Raw genomic sequence first — 15373 nt, 5'->3', positions numbered from 1 at the left:
CAGAGGCTCTTTCATGTCCTCTGAATCCTCTAAATCAGGCTGAACATCTTTAAAGATGTTTTCCAACTCTGATTCGAGACTCTCAGCCATGTTGATCTCTTCTACCAAATAGTCAATAAGATCAACTTTCATGCAGTCTTTTGATGTGTCAGGATGCTGCATGGCTTTGACAGCGTTCAACTTAAACTCATCATCATTGACTCTCAGGGTTATTTCCCCCTGTTGGACGTTAATGAGGGATCGTCCAGTTGCTAGGAAGGGTCTTCCTAGAATGAGAGTAGCACTCTTGTGCTCCTCCATTTCCAGCACAACAAAGTCAGTGGGAAAGGCGAACGGCCCAACTCTGACAATCATGTCTTCAATCATGCCTGATGGGTATTTAGTGGAGCCATCAGCAAGTTAGAGACATATCCGGGTTGGTTTAACTTCTTCAGTTAAGCCAAGCTTTCTGATAGTGGATGCAGGTATTAGGTTGATGCTTGCCCCAAGATCGCATAAAGTTGTCTTGGTGCATTGACCTTCTAATATGCATGGTATCAGAAAACTCCCAGGGTCTTTAAGCTTTTTAGGGAAGCTCTTCAGAATGACTGCACTGCATTCTTCAGTGAGGAGAACTCTTTTTGTTTCTCTCCAATCCTTTTTATAACTCAAGATCTCTTTCATGAACTTGGCATAAGAAGGTATTTGCTCAAGTGCTTCTGCAAATGGAATCTTTATTTCAAGAGTCCTGAGATAATCTGCAAAGCGAGCAAATTGCTTATCCTGCTCCTCTTTCCGGAGTTTTTGAGGATAAGGTATCTTGGCTTTATATTCTTCAACCTTAGTTGCTGTAGGTTTATTGCCTACAGAAGTGGTTGAAGAAGCCTTTTTAGAGGGGTTGCTATCAGCATTTGTGTGTGTCTGATCCCTCACTGGCATTTGAGTGCCAGAGTTAAAAACTGGAGTGACGTTAAACTCCTTGTCTGTTCCTGCCGTCTGAACGCCAGAACTGTGCCCATTTTGGGCGTTCAACGCCAGATCTTGCCCATTTTGGGCATTCAACACCAGATCCTTGCCTATTTCTGGCGTTGAACGCCAGTCCTGCTTTGTTTCTGGCGTTGAACGCCAGTCCTGAGCATGGTCTGGGCATTCAGCGCCAGCTTTCCACCAAATTTCTGGCGTTTTAGTTCCAAAATTACTTTTCCCTGGGCTCTTACTGTCCTCAGGTGAATTTTGGGTGGTTTGCTCATTTCTTAGCTTTTTGCTGCCTTGAGGTAGGGTATTTAATGTTTTCCCACTTCTTAATTGAACTGCTTGGCATTCTTCTGTTATTTGCCTTGACAGCTGCTGCTTTGTTTGCTTAAACTGTTCTTCCATATGTATATTAGCCATCCTTGTCTCTTGTAGTATATCTTTGAATTCGGCTAACTGCTTTGTTAGAAAGTCCAATTGCTGATTGAATTCAGCAGCTTGTTTTACAGGACTGAGTTCAGCAGTTGCTGTTTTAACCTCTTCTTTCATGGAAGGGTCACTGCTTAGGTACAGATGCTGATTCCTGGCAACTGTATCAATGAGCTCTTGAGCCTCTTCAATTGTCTTTCACATGTGGATAGATCCACCAGCTGAGTAATCTAGAGACATCTGAGCTCCTTCAGCAAGCCCATAATAGAAGATGTCTAACTGAACCCACTCTGAAAACATTTCAGAAGGGAATTTTCGTAGCATCTCTCTGTATCTCTCCCAGGCATCATAAAGAGATTCACTATCTCCTTGTTTAAAGCCTTAGATGTCCAGCCTTAGCTGTGTCATCCGTTTTGGGGGAAAGTATTGATTCAGGAATTTTTCTGTCAGCTGTTTCCATGTCCTTATGCTGGCCTTAGGTTGGTTATTCAACCACCTCTTAGCTTGATCTTTTACAGCAAATGGAAACAGTAATAGTCTGTAGACATCCTGATCTATTTCTTTATCATGTACTGTGTCAGCAATCTGTAGAAACTGTGCCAGAAACTCTGTAGATTCTTCCTGTGGAAGACCGGAATACTGGCAACTTTGCTGCACCATGATAATGAGCTGAGGATTTAACTCAAAGCTACTGACTCCAATGGAGGGTATGCAGATGCTACTCCCATATGAAGCAGTAGAGGGGTTAGAATATGACCCCAGAGTCCTCCTGAACTGTTCATTTCCGCTTAGGTCCATGATGGAGAAAGGGAGATGATGTAAAATAGAGAAAATATTTTTATTTATTTATTTATTTATTTATTTTGAAAATAAGATAAAGATAAATAAAAATGGGTGAAGATTTTCGAAAAATTGAGGAGAGAGAAAGTGGTTAGGAAGTTTTGAAAAAAATCTGAATTTTAAAATTTGATTTTCGAAGAAGATGCTTTAAAATAGAGAGAAAAGCAATAAGATAGCACACGATTTAAAATTTTTAGATCTAATTCTCCTTGTTTTCGAAAATTTTTGGAGGGAAAAACACCAAGGAACATCAAACTTAAAAATTTTAAGATCAAGACACAAGGAAAACTCAAGAACACTTTGAAGACTCACAAGAACACAAGAACATGAAGGAAGAACACCAAACTTAAAATTTTTAGAAAATCTAACTAAAATTTTCGAAAAACACAGAAAAATCAACAAGAAAACACCAAACTTAAAGTTTGGCACAGGATTTAATAGAAAAATAATTTTTTTGAAAAAGATTTTAAGAAAAGGAAAATAAGGATTCTAAAATTTTAACACGACAACAATAAGAGACTCTAAACTAAAAAGAGAAATTTTTCCTAATCTAAGCAACAAAAATGAACCGTTAGTTGTCCAAACACGAACAATCCCCGGCAACGGCGCCAAAAACTTGGTGCACGAATTTGTATGTTAATGTTACTAAAAGTGTTGCTATCCAAATTCGCACAACTAACCAGCAAGTGCACTGGGTCGTCCAAGTAATACCTTACGTGAGTAAGGGTCGAATACCACGGAGATTGTTAGTTTGAAGCAATCTATGGTTAACTTGTAAATCTTAGTTAGGAAGTCAATTATGTTTATCAGTTGAATTGCGAAGAAACAAGAGAGCATGAATTAAAGGTTACTTGTTATGCAGGAATGGAGAATATGTTGGAGTTTTGGAGATGCTTTGTCTTCTGAATCTCTGCTTTCCTCTGTCTTCTGATTCACGCACGCACGTCCTCCTATGGCAAGCTGTGTGTTGGTGGATCACCGTTGTCAATGGCTACTATCCATCCTTCCAGTGAAAATGGTCCAGATGCGCTGTCACCGCACGGCTAATCATCTGCAGGTTCTCAGTCATACCGGAATAGGATTTACTATCCTTTTGCGTCTGTCACTACGCCCAGCACTCGTGAGTTTGAAGTTCGTCACAGTCATTCAATCCCAGAATCCTACTCGGAATACCACAGACAAGGTTTAGACTTTCCGGATTCTCATGAATGCCGCCATCAATCTAGCTTATAGCACGGAGATTTCGATTAAGAAATCTAAGAGACATTCATTCAATCTGATGTAAAACGGAGGTGATTATCAGACACACGTTCATGGTTTGAGGAAGGTGATGAGTGTCACTGATCATCACCTTCTCCACAGTTAGGCGCGAATGGATATCTTAGATAGGAGCACGCATGTTTGAAAGGAAAACAGAAATACTTGCATTAATTCATCGAGACACAGCAGAGCTCCTCACCCCCAACAATGGAGTTTAGAGACTCATGCCGTTAAAGAGTACAAAATTCAGATCTAAAAATGTCATGAGATGCAAAATAAGTTTCTAAAAGTTGTTTAAATACTAAACTAGTAGCCTAGGTTTACAAAAAGTGAGTAGACTATGACAGATGGTGCAGAGATCCACTTCTGGGGCCCACTTGGTGTGTGCTGGGGCTGAGACTTAAACAATTCACGTGCATAAGGCTGTTTTGGGCGTTCAACACCAGGTTTGGATCCATTTCTGGCGTTGAACTCCAACTTTTAATCCTTTTCTGGCGCTGGATGCCAGAATTGGGCAGAGAACTGGCGTTGAACGCCAGTTTATGTCGTCTATCCTTGAGCAAAGTATAAACTATTATATATTTCTGGAAAGCCCTGGATGTCTACTTTCCAACTCAATTGGAAGCGCGCCATTTCGAGTTCTGTAGCTCCAGAAAATCCACTTTGAGTGCAAAGAGGTCAGAATCCAACAGCATCAGCAGTCCTTTTTCAGCCTGAATCAGATTTTTGCTCAGCTCCCTCAATTTCAGCCAGAAAAATACCTGAAATTATAGAAAAATACACAACTCATAGTAAAGTCCATAAATATGAATTTTTCCTAAAAACTAATGGAAATAAACTAAAAACTAACTAGAATATACTAAAAACTATATGAAATTAACCCCAAAAAGCGTATAAAATATCCGCTCATCAGTAATGTAGCTCCATCCCAGCTTCACCCCAACTCCTGGGGTTTTATCAAAATCTTTCAGTTGTTGTGCCATGAGTTCGGTATCCCTGCTTCACAATCTCTCTTCTTTTATCTCTTTGTTTTGACAAAGCCTGGGGTGGTTAAGAAGAAAGCCGCTTGGGTTTCTTTCCGAGCTTCCCAGGGAAAAAAGATTTTTTCCATGTTTGATGAATCTTTCCGTGACTTTAAAAATTACTTTTTTAAGGTCCGAGCTGTTGAAGGAGCTCGGCCCTTTTTTCTGGATGAAAATGACGAGCCCGCCTTTTCCTTGGAATGGCAAAAGGATGTGAGGGTAACTAGATATACGTGGGAAATGTTAGATGAGGCTGAGCAAGCTTTCGTGACTGTTCTGGAAGAAAACTGGGGGCAGCCTCCCCATCTAGACACAAAGAAATTTTTAACCAACTCCTCTCTCATCCGAACTGAGCTGGGTAGTGGTCAATTTTTTATTCTCCTCTTTTGTCTGCTCCCATATTTTTTGCAAGCTCTCTTCTGATTTGTGACTTGGTTCCTCACTGTTGTGTTTTGCTTGCAGAGATGATTAAAAATAATGAATCTATGAAGGCCTTCAAAAGGGAAAGAAAGGCTTTTGCAGCCCAAAACGTCTCGGCCAAGGCGGCCGGGGAGGGGTCGTCCCAGGTTCAGTCGAAGCCGACCGTACCGAGCTCACCGGGGGCGAGAAAGGTAATCCCTACTCCCCGGGTTCGTTTGGTCGGTCCTCTGCAAGCTTCTGTGGCTACTTCTGGTGCTCCTCCAAACAAAAAATAGAAGACAACTGAGCCTTTTAACCTCGATGCCCCTGATTTTGATGCGGTTGAGTTCGTTGATCAGCAGATTGGTCCTTATGGTACCATCCCTACTGACGATGTCTCTCTTCTTCACCATTTAGACTTCATTACTCGGAGCAGCATAAAAATGGCACATATGGGAGCTGCTATGTACCATACTATCCAAGATCTTCCCCTTCATGCTACCAAGGCCTTTATGGAAGAGGCTAAGCGGGAGTTTGACAGAATAAAAGGTTTGAAGGAGGAGCTTCAAGTGAAGGTGTGCAAGCTGGAGAAGGATTTGGAGGGCGAAAAGGCGAGTTCTGTTACTTTGGCAGCTTCTGTGAGGCTGGCTGAAGACACGGCATTGAGGCACAAGGACAACTATGTCACATCCTACCGTGAGGTAATGCGTCTTAGGGAAGAGTTGGAGTCTGCCCGGGTTGACTATGCCGAGCTCCAGGGTCACCTTGTGGGCAGCGTAAATGCTGCTTATGAGAACCTGAAGGGGCAAGTTCGAGTTCTTGCTCCCAAGGTCGACCTTACTCTCTTCAGCCTGGACAATGTCGTAAAGGATGACAAGATTGTCCCTGATGACCTTGATGACGACGATGTTGAGCCTCTGCCTGTGCCGGTTGCCAAAGCCACTGTTGTGCCGACTTCTTCAGCTCCTCCTGCTGGGGTTAGTCATCCTGAACCAGAGCTTGATTGTCAGATATTAAATCGAGATGACGGGACGGTGGATGCTGTGCCCCTCCAAACTCGTCCTCCTTCGCCCCATGTTGATGCAGCTTCTGGAAAACCTCTGGATCCTCTTTAGTTATTCTTGGTATATTTGTGTATGGCTTTGTCTACGGGCTTTTGAACTTCTTATTTTTGTAAATGGTATTTTGATGACTGTTGACACTCTTTTAGCTGCTTGTTTAGCAACTTCTTTTTTGAAAAATAAAAAATAGCTTCCAATTCCTTGGGGCTAACTTAGGTAGCCTCTTTGAGATTGTTCTTATTATAACTTCATGTCTTTTAATATCATGTCGGTCTTTATCTACCTTGGTACCCATTTTAGGTTTTTGGTAGTGCTGGAGCCTTATTGCTCGACCTCCTTGGATTGCCCTTGTGTTTCCTGCTTGTGGCTTTGATTCCTTTGAGACTTCTGAAGTTATTTCTAGTAATCCTGTTTTGCTTGGGCCTTTTATGAGGTCTCTGCCAGGTATTACTTTTTATAACTTTAGCATACCAAAGGAGGCCGACTTCGTCATGTCGGGTCATTCTAAGTTATTTTGTAATCCTCTTTCTTGGACCTTGTTCAGGTCTCTTTCAGGGATTACTTTTATAACTTTTATGTTTTGGGCCGACTTCGTCATGTCGAGCCCTTCTAAGTTATTTTTGTAATCCTCTTTCTTGAACCTTGTTCAGGTCTCTTTCAGGGATTACTTTTATAACTTTTATGTTTTGGGCCGACTTCGTCCTGCTGAGCCCTTCTAAGTTATTTTTGTAATCCTCTTTCTTGGACCTTGTTCAGGTCTCTTTCAGGGATTACTTTTATAACTTTTATGTTTTGGGCCGACTTCGTCCTGTCAAGCCCTTCTAAGTTATTTTTGTAATTCTCTTTCTTGGACCTTATTCAGGTCTCTTTCAAGGATTACTTTTATAACTTTTATGTTTTGGGCCAACTTCGTCATATTGAGCCCTTCTAAGTTATTTTTGTAATCCTCTTTCTTGGACCTTGTTCAGGTCTCTTTCAGGGATTACTTTTATAACTTTTATGTTTTGGGCCGACTTCATCATATCGAGCCCTTCTAAGTTAAAGTAATCCTCTTTTATAGGGTTGGCCAGACCTCTTTCCAAGGTTTACTTATAACTTGGGTTGACTTGGTCCGACTTCTTAACGTCGGCCAGTCTTTAAGTTATTATTTAGCAATCCATTAAGACCTCGTCAGGTCCTTTCTTCGGATCACTTTCGATAACTTCTTGCATTATTCTATTTTCATCTTTGCCGATTTGTAGAAGGTGAGTTCAATCCTTTAGTCGACCTTTAGATGAATTTGGTTTTCATCTCTGCTGGTCTTTATCGTGATCGTGCAGAGAAGGTCGAGAAGGTCGAGTCCCCATTTTACGAATGGCCAAGGTGAGGTCACGCTGATGAGTTCCTCTGGCAGGGCGATGTGAAAGTTGGCATGTTTCTGACATGGTGGACATGTCTTGACGAACTCCGTGGCTTCTTTTTGTAGAGTTGGCCAATAAAATCCTGCCCGAAGTACTTTTTTGGTGAGTGCTTGTGCTCCGAGATGATTGCCACAGATGCCACTGTATACTTCTTCCAGAACTTCCTTCGTGTTGGAAGTCGGTACACATTTTAACAATGGTATTGAAATTTCTCTTTTGTATAGAGTATTGTTTATAATAGTGTAGTATTGTGCCTTCCGTTTTAACCTTTTTGCCTCCTTCTCATCTGTAGGAAGTGTTTCTGTTTTGAGATAGTTAATTATAGGAGTCATCCATCCTTGATCTAGACCTGTTATGGCTAGGACTTTTTCCTCTTCCGAGATTGACGGGTTATGTAGTATTTCCTGGATGAGACTTCTATTGTTGCCCCCTGGTTTGGTGCTGGCTAGTTTTGAGAGTGTATCAGCCCGGGCATTTTGTTCGCGGGGTATGTGGCGGACCTCATACTCCCCGAGTTGTCTGAGTTGTTCCCTGGTTTTATCCAAGTACTTTTTCATGGTGGGGTCCTTGGCTTGGTAGCTTCTTGTTATTTGCGAAGTGACCACCTGTGAGTCGCTGAATATGATGAGTTTTTGAGCTCCAACCTTTTTAGCCAGCTTCAAACCAGCTAGTAGTGCCTCATATTCAGCTTTGTTGTTTGAGGCAGGGAACCCGAATTTGAGAGAGAGTTTGATTTGGGTTCCTTGATTACTTTCAATTATCACACCCGCGCCACTTTCAGTCTTATTTGAGGAGCCGTCCACGTAGAGATTCCATTTTGTGGGAATTTCTGGGGTGTCTGTAAATTTTGCAATGAAGTCGACTAGGTATTGTGATTTGACGGCTGTCCGAGCTTCGTACTGAAGGTCGAATTCGGACAACTCGACTGCCATTGCAAGATTCTACCTGCTAGGTCTGTTTTCTGCAATATCTCTTTTATGGGCTGGCTGGTCCGAACCTTAATGGTGTGAGCTTGGAAGTACGGACGAAGTCGTCGAGATGTTAGTATGAGAGCATATGCAAATTTTTCTATTTTTTGGTAGTTCAACTCGGATCCTTGTAATTCTTTACTGATGAAGTATTCAGGTTGTTGCCCACTGTCATCTTCTCGAATTAGCGCTGAAGCTACTGCCCGACTCCCTACCGCGAGGTATAATATGAGTGGTTCTCCTTCTCGTGGCCGGGATAGGATATGTGGCTGTCCTAGGAATCTTTTGAAATCTTGGGAGGCCTGTTCGCACTCCGTTGTCCATTCGAACCTCTTTCCTTTCCTTAGAGTAGCATAGAAGGGAAGAGATCTTATTGCTGATTCCGCTAGATATCTGGACAAGGTTGCCAATCTCCCGTTGAGTTGTTGTACCTCTTTGACACACGTTGGGCTCTTCATGTTGAGTATGGCCTGACATTTATCCGAATTTGTCTCGATTCCTTTTTGTGTGAGCATAAAACCTAAGAACTTGCCAGCTTCTACTGCAAAGGTGCATTTTGCAGGATTGAGTCGCATGCCATGCTTCCTTATAGTGTCGAACACTTGGACCAGGTCGGGTAATAATGTCTCTTCACTTTGTGTCTTTATCAATATGTCGTCCACATAAACTTCCATGATTTTTCTGATATGATCTGAAAAGACTTTATTCATTAGCCTTTGATAAGTAGCTCCCGCATTTTTGAGACCAAAAGGCATTACAATGTAGCAGTAGTTTGCTTTTGGTGTTAGAAACGAGGTTTTTTCTTGATCAGGTGGATACATTGGGATTTGGTTGTATCCGGAATATGCATCCATAAACGAGAGGTATTTATATCCGGAGGAGGCATCTACCAGAGCGTTGATACTTGGGAGTGGATAAAGGGTCTTTTGGGCAGGCTTTGTTGAGATCAGTGTAGTCGGTGCACATTCGCCACTTCCCATTTGATTTTTTCACCAAGATGATGTTAGCTAACCATAGTGGGTACTTGACTTCTCTTATGAATCCTGCCTCCAGTAGAGCTTGTACCTGCTCTTCCACAGCTTGGGATCATTCGGGTCTGAGCTTTCTACGTCTCTGTTGTACTGGCCGAGATCCAGGGTAGACTGCTAACTTATGACACATTAACTCGGGGTCTATGCCTGGCATGTCTGCAGCCTTCCACGCAAAGAGGTTGACGTTATCTCGTAAAAATTGTACGAGTGATTCTTTTATGTCTCCTCTTAGAATCGTGCCAATATTGGTTGTTTTGTCCGAGATATCTCCGATCTGGACTTTCTCTACTTCACCTTCAGGTTGTGGATGGATTTCTTCTCGCCTATGAACTCCACTAAGTTCGATTGTGTGGAATTCTTCTCCTCTGCCTCTGAGGTTTAGACTTTCGTTATAACAGCGGCGCGCCATCTTCTGATCTGCTTTTATCGTAGCTATCCCTTCTACAGTTGGGAATTTCATGCATAGATGTGGAGTTGAGACTATTGCGCCGAGTTGATTTAAGGTTGTCCGACCTATTAAGGCATTGTAGGCTGAACTCATGTCGACCACGATGTAGTCTATCTTGAGTGTTCTGGATTGGTTTCCTTTTCCGAAGGTTGTGTGCAGTGGGACGTATCCCAGTGGTTGCACGGGAGTGTCTCCCAGTCCGAACAGGCTGTTTGGATATGCTCTAAGTTCTTTTTCTTCTAAACCGAGCTTGTCGAAGGCAGTTTTAAATAAGATGTCGGCAGAGCTCCCTTGGTCTATTAGTGTGCGGTGGAGATTTGCATTTGCCAGTATAATGGTGATGACCATGGGATCGTCGTGTCCTGAGATGATACCGGATGCATCTTCTTTAGTAAACGTAATTGCAGGGATGTCGGGTGCTTCCTCCTTTCCTTTGACATGATATACTTCTTTGAGATATCTTTTTCGAGATGATTTGGAGATTCCTCCTCCTGCAAACCCTCCGTGTATCATATGAACATGTCTTTCTAGTGTACGAGGTGATCGCTCGGTTCGTCCAACCTCCTCGTCCCTTCTCCTTTTTCTTTGCTCATCGTCCCGGGTGGCTAGATACCGATCTAGTTTTTCTTCTCTCACTAATTTTTCTATGACATTTTTTAAGTCAAAGCATTCGTTGGTGGAGTGCCCACGGACTCGATGGTATTCACAATATTCGTTCCGATTTCCTCCCCCTCTTTTGCCTTTGAGTGGTCGAGCTGGGGGTATTTTTTCTGTGTGGCAGACTTCTTTGTAAACATCCACAAGGGACACCCGAAGAGGGGTGTAATTATGATATTTTTTAATTTTTTTCCCTTTTCGATCTTCCTTCTTTTTGGGCTCTTTATCTTTGTCTCGGTAGGTGAATCCAGATTTTGAGGTTTCTCCTAGTCGAGAATTTTTTTCCATGTTGATGTATTTCTCCACTCGTTCCTGCACTTCATCTAGAGATGTGGGGTATTTTTTTGATATGGATTGGCTAAAAGGTCCCTCTCGTAGGCCATTGATGAGGCCCATGATGGCGGCCTCTGTTGGTAGGCTTTGTATGTCTAGACATGTTTTGTTGAATCTTTTCATGTAATTGCGAAGACTTTTCCGATCTCCTTGCTTGATTCCTAATAGACTGGGGGCGTGCTTATCCTTATCTTTTTGGATGGAGAATCTGGCCAGGAACTTTTTGGCTAAGTCGTCAAAGCTTGAGATGGACTTCGGAGGTAGGTTGTCGAACCATCTAATTGCTGTTTTTGTGAGAGTTGTTGGGAAAGCTTTGCAGCGAACTGCATCTGAGGCGTCAGTGAGGTACATTCTACTTCTGAAATTGCTGAGGTGATGGTTGAGATCTGTAGTGCCATCGTACAAAGCCATATCCAGAAGTTTGAAGTCTTTAGGGATTTTGGTCCTCATGATCTCCCTAGTGAATGGATCTTGATCCTTGCGAGAGTTGTTCTCAGGGGTGGATCGAGTAGCTTTGGCTTTGAGATCGGTTTAGAGTTTTAGAAGTTTGTCTTCTAATTCTCGGCGTTGCCTTACCTCCTTTTGTAGATCTTTCCCAACTTCTCGTTGATGCTGGCTTTCTTTTTCAAGTTGCTTTAAATGATCTTGAAGCGCCTCTATCACTCCTGGATTTGATGAGTTTTTGTCCCTGTTAGATTCTGGGGTATCTTTCAGTGTATTGCCCGCGTTTTTGTGCGGTATTCTATCCTCTAGATCTGAATCGCGGTCGTTGTCATGGTCGTCCAAGTTCTCCGACAACGGTGCCAATGTTCCGAGGTTACCTGAAACTGTAGGTCGATCTCGGACGAGATCTTCTGGGCTGATCGGAGATGACGTGTCCGGCTGTGAGTGGCGGCCGGAGCTGTCGTGTCCGACTTGTTAGACTGGATGCGCTGCTGATCCTTCGTCATCGGAGGGTGGGGGGTACCTGCAAAAGACTCCGATGCTTAAGTTAGCATGGGTATTAAGCCGGTTTTTAGTAGAATCAGAGTATGAGTTATACTTGGGTGCTCCAGTGTATTTATAATGGTGTGGAGTGACCTTTTTAGATAAGATAAGTTAGTTATCTTATCTTATCTTATCTTTGGGTGAGGTCAGCTTATCTTCAAGGGAACCGCCTTTATCTCTACAGGCTTGGACTGCCTTTGGATTTGGGTCGTGTTCCTCTATTTGGGCCCTTTACTGGGCTTTCCTGTCGATTTGGCCGAGCTCTTTGAGAAGAGGTCGGATAGCCTGACCTGAAGAGGTCGGTCACTTTGTTACTGAACATTCCGGGCCGGATAGCTCGACTCAGGGTATGAACAATTATTTATATTAATTATATTTAATGATTATTAATATTAACCATATAATTATCATTATTAATGACCGGTTATTAATAACCAATTTATATTTCTCTAAAATATAATTTTCTATCTTTATTATTATTATTATTATTATTATTATTATTATTATTATTATTATTATCCATTAACTAAAGCAAAAGAAAAAAGAACTACATATAATATACAAACTATAATTAAAATGAATGAGAATTAGAGCATGAATGATTGTGGATATAACTATTTATTAATAAAATTGTAGATACAACTTATTATTATAGATATAATTATCTACTAATAAAATTAGTACACATAAATGAAAATTATGATTATATCAATTAACTATATCAATTAATATAATTAAAATGAATAAAAATATCAATGATTGATAATTAGTTTAATAATACATTGAATATTAATTTGATATAATTATAATAAAAATATTTTCTTAAAATAATATAATCATGCATTATTCATGAGCTAATTATAATGTAATTAAAGATATTTTCTTAAAATAATATCTACTTCCTATATTTCTATTATATTTTGTGTACATCATCAAAAGATGTATGTTTCTTTTTTTTTTTCTTAGATAAAATCTATTTTTATCGTCAAAGAAATTGTGTTTAGGTAAACAATTTCCTATGTTTAGGTCGAAATTTTTTTGTTCTGGTAAAAAGTAAAAACAAACCGATTGTAATTATGCTGATTTAAAATCAATGTAAAAAGGCACGAAGTTGTTTAAATTTTTGTTATAATTATACATATTCAAACTGTACACAATTTTTTTTATAATTAATAGAATAATTTTAATTTTTTGTTTTATTTTTTTCAGGTACCTTATATTTTTCTTTTAAATTGTGATATTTTAAGTTTTTTTTCTTTTTTATTTTAATTCTATTTTTATTAATAATTGCATTACCAAAATAAAATACAAATAAAGAAATAAAGGTGATATATGTATCTAAAGAAAAAAAATAAACCTAAATATATCGTAAAAAAAATTTATACTAAAATAGTTAAAAATAACATGTCCAAAAAAAATAGTCGTAATATATAAATTGAGGCAACAATTTAAAATTCTCTAATACTAATTGAATCAAATACTAATATTAAAACTAAATTACTTAAATAATATTTAATCTATTCTAGTCCTTAGACACGTATAGATTAGAGTCATTCTCGTAACGACAATCAACTAAAACAACATCGTAAGTTTGAACATTTAGAATTCGTGCAAATTCAGATTATCCTTTTGTTAAATAAGTTTCATCATCCGCTATCCATACAATGCGGCAAGGTATAGAATTGCCACACCGAGAAACTAAACTGACCCTTATTTTCCTCAATGGCATTGTATTCATACAAAAGAAGACCGGTAATTTCTGAAAAAAAAATCACAATATGTTATAAAATTATCCTAATAACAAAAAGCTTAAAATAAAAAAAATTAAATATATTACCAATCGTTGAAATTGCATGTCTAAGTTTGTCACAAATTTACCAAAACTGAACTTAAACTGGGGGAATTCAATCTCATAATGTGCTCCACTTCGAAGATTTTCGGGGAGACGTAAAAAACATAGAGGGATGGAACTTGAACTTGGCCTACAAAACTCCATAGAAATAATTTCTCAATCAAGAAAAATTGAATTCCTCAATTATAATTTTAATAATTTTCAAGCTAATGAGAAAAAAACTAATATATGTGATGCATTGTAAACGACTGCAGCAAAAGATAATCACACTGAAACATTAGACGAAAAGAATAGCAAAAGATAAAATCCTCTGTGTATCATGTGGACGTGTCTCTCTGGTGTACGAGGTGATCGCTCAGTTCGTCGGACATCTTCGTCCCTTCTTCTTTTTCTTTGCTCATCGACTCGGCTGGCTAAGTATCGATCTAATTTTCCTTCTCTTACCAGTTTTCTATGACATTTTTTAAGTCGAAGCATTCGTTGGTGAAATGTCCATGGATTCGATGGTATTCACAATATTTAGTCCGATTTTCTCCTCCCTTCTTGCTTTTGAGTGGTCGAGCTGGGGGTATTTTTTCAGTATGGCAAACTTCTCTGTAGGCATCCACAAGGGACACCCGAAGAGGGGTGTAATTGTGGTATTTTTTTTACCTTCTCCCCGTGTTGATCTTCTTTCTTCTTGGACTCTTTATCCTTATCTCGGGAGGAGTAGGAGAATCCGGATTTTGAGGTCTCTCCTAGTCGAGAGTTTTCCTCCATGTTAATGTACTTCTCTGCTCGTTCTTGCACTTTGTTCAGAGATGTGGGATATTTTTTGATATAGATTGGCTAAAAGGTCCCTCTCGCAAGCCATTGATGAGACCCATAATGGCGGCTCTGTTGGTAGACTTTGTATGTCCAGACATGCTTTGTTGAATCTTTCCATGTAGCTGCGGAGACTTTCCCGATCTCCTTGCTTGATTCCTAATAGACTTGGGGCGTGCTTAGCTTTGTCTTTTTGGATGGAGAATCTGGCCAGAAACTTCTTGGCTAAGTCGTCGAAGCTTGAGATGGACCTAGGGGGTAGATTGTCGAACAATTTAATTGCTGTCTTTGTTAAAGTAGTCGGGAAGGCTTTGCAGCGAACTGCATCTGAGGCGTCGGTGAGGTATATTCTACTTCTGAAATTACTGAGATGATGGCTGGAATCTATTGTGCCGTCGTATAAAGTCATGTCGGGAAGTTTGAAGTCCTTTGGGATTTTGGTCCTCATGATCTCTTTGGTGAATGGATCTTGGTCCTTACGGGAGTCATCTTCGTGACTAGATCGAGTATTTTTGGCCTTGAGATCTGCTTCGAGTTTTAGAAGTTTGTCCTCTAACTCGCGGCGTCGCCTAACTTCCCTTCGTAGGTCTCTCTCAGCTTCTCGTTGATGCTCCACCTCTTTTCGAGTTGTTTTAGGCGGTTTTGAAGTGCCTCCATGGCCTCCTCGTTTGGTGAATTCTTGTCTTTGTTATTTTGAGGATTATCTTTTGGTGTAGTATCCGCGTTTTTGTGCGGCGTTCTCTCTTCTAGATCAGAGTCGTGGTCGTTGTCAAGGTTGTCCGCCATGGTGATGGGATGACTTCTGGGTTCCCGGCAACGGCATCAATGTTCCGAGGGTTACCTAAAACTGTAGGTCGATCTCAGACGAGATCTTCTGTACTGGTCAGGGATGATATGTCCGGCTGGTGGATGGTGGCCGGAGCTGTCGCGC

Source organism: Arachis ipaensis, chromosome B6, assembly GCF_059453495.1.
Source record: "Arachis ipaensis isolate K30076 ecotype BB chromosome B6, ASM5945349v1, whole genome shotgun sequence".
Lineage (NCBI taxonomy): Eukaryota > Viridiplantae > Streptophyta > Magnoliopsida > Fabales > Fabaceae > Arachis > Arachis ipaensis.
The sequence above is the reverse complement of the archived record's forward strand: the minus strand, read 5'-3'. Positions refer to the sequence as shown.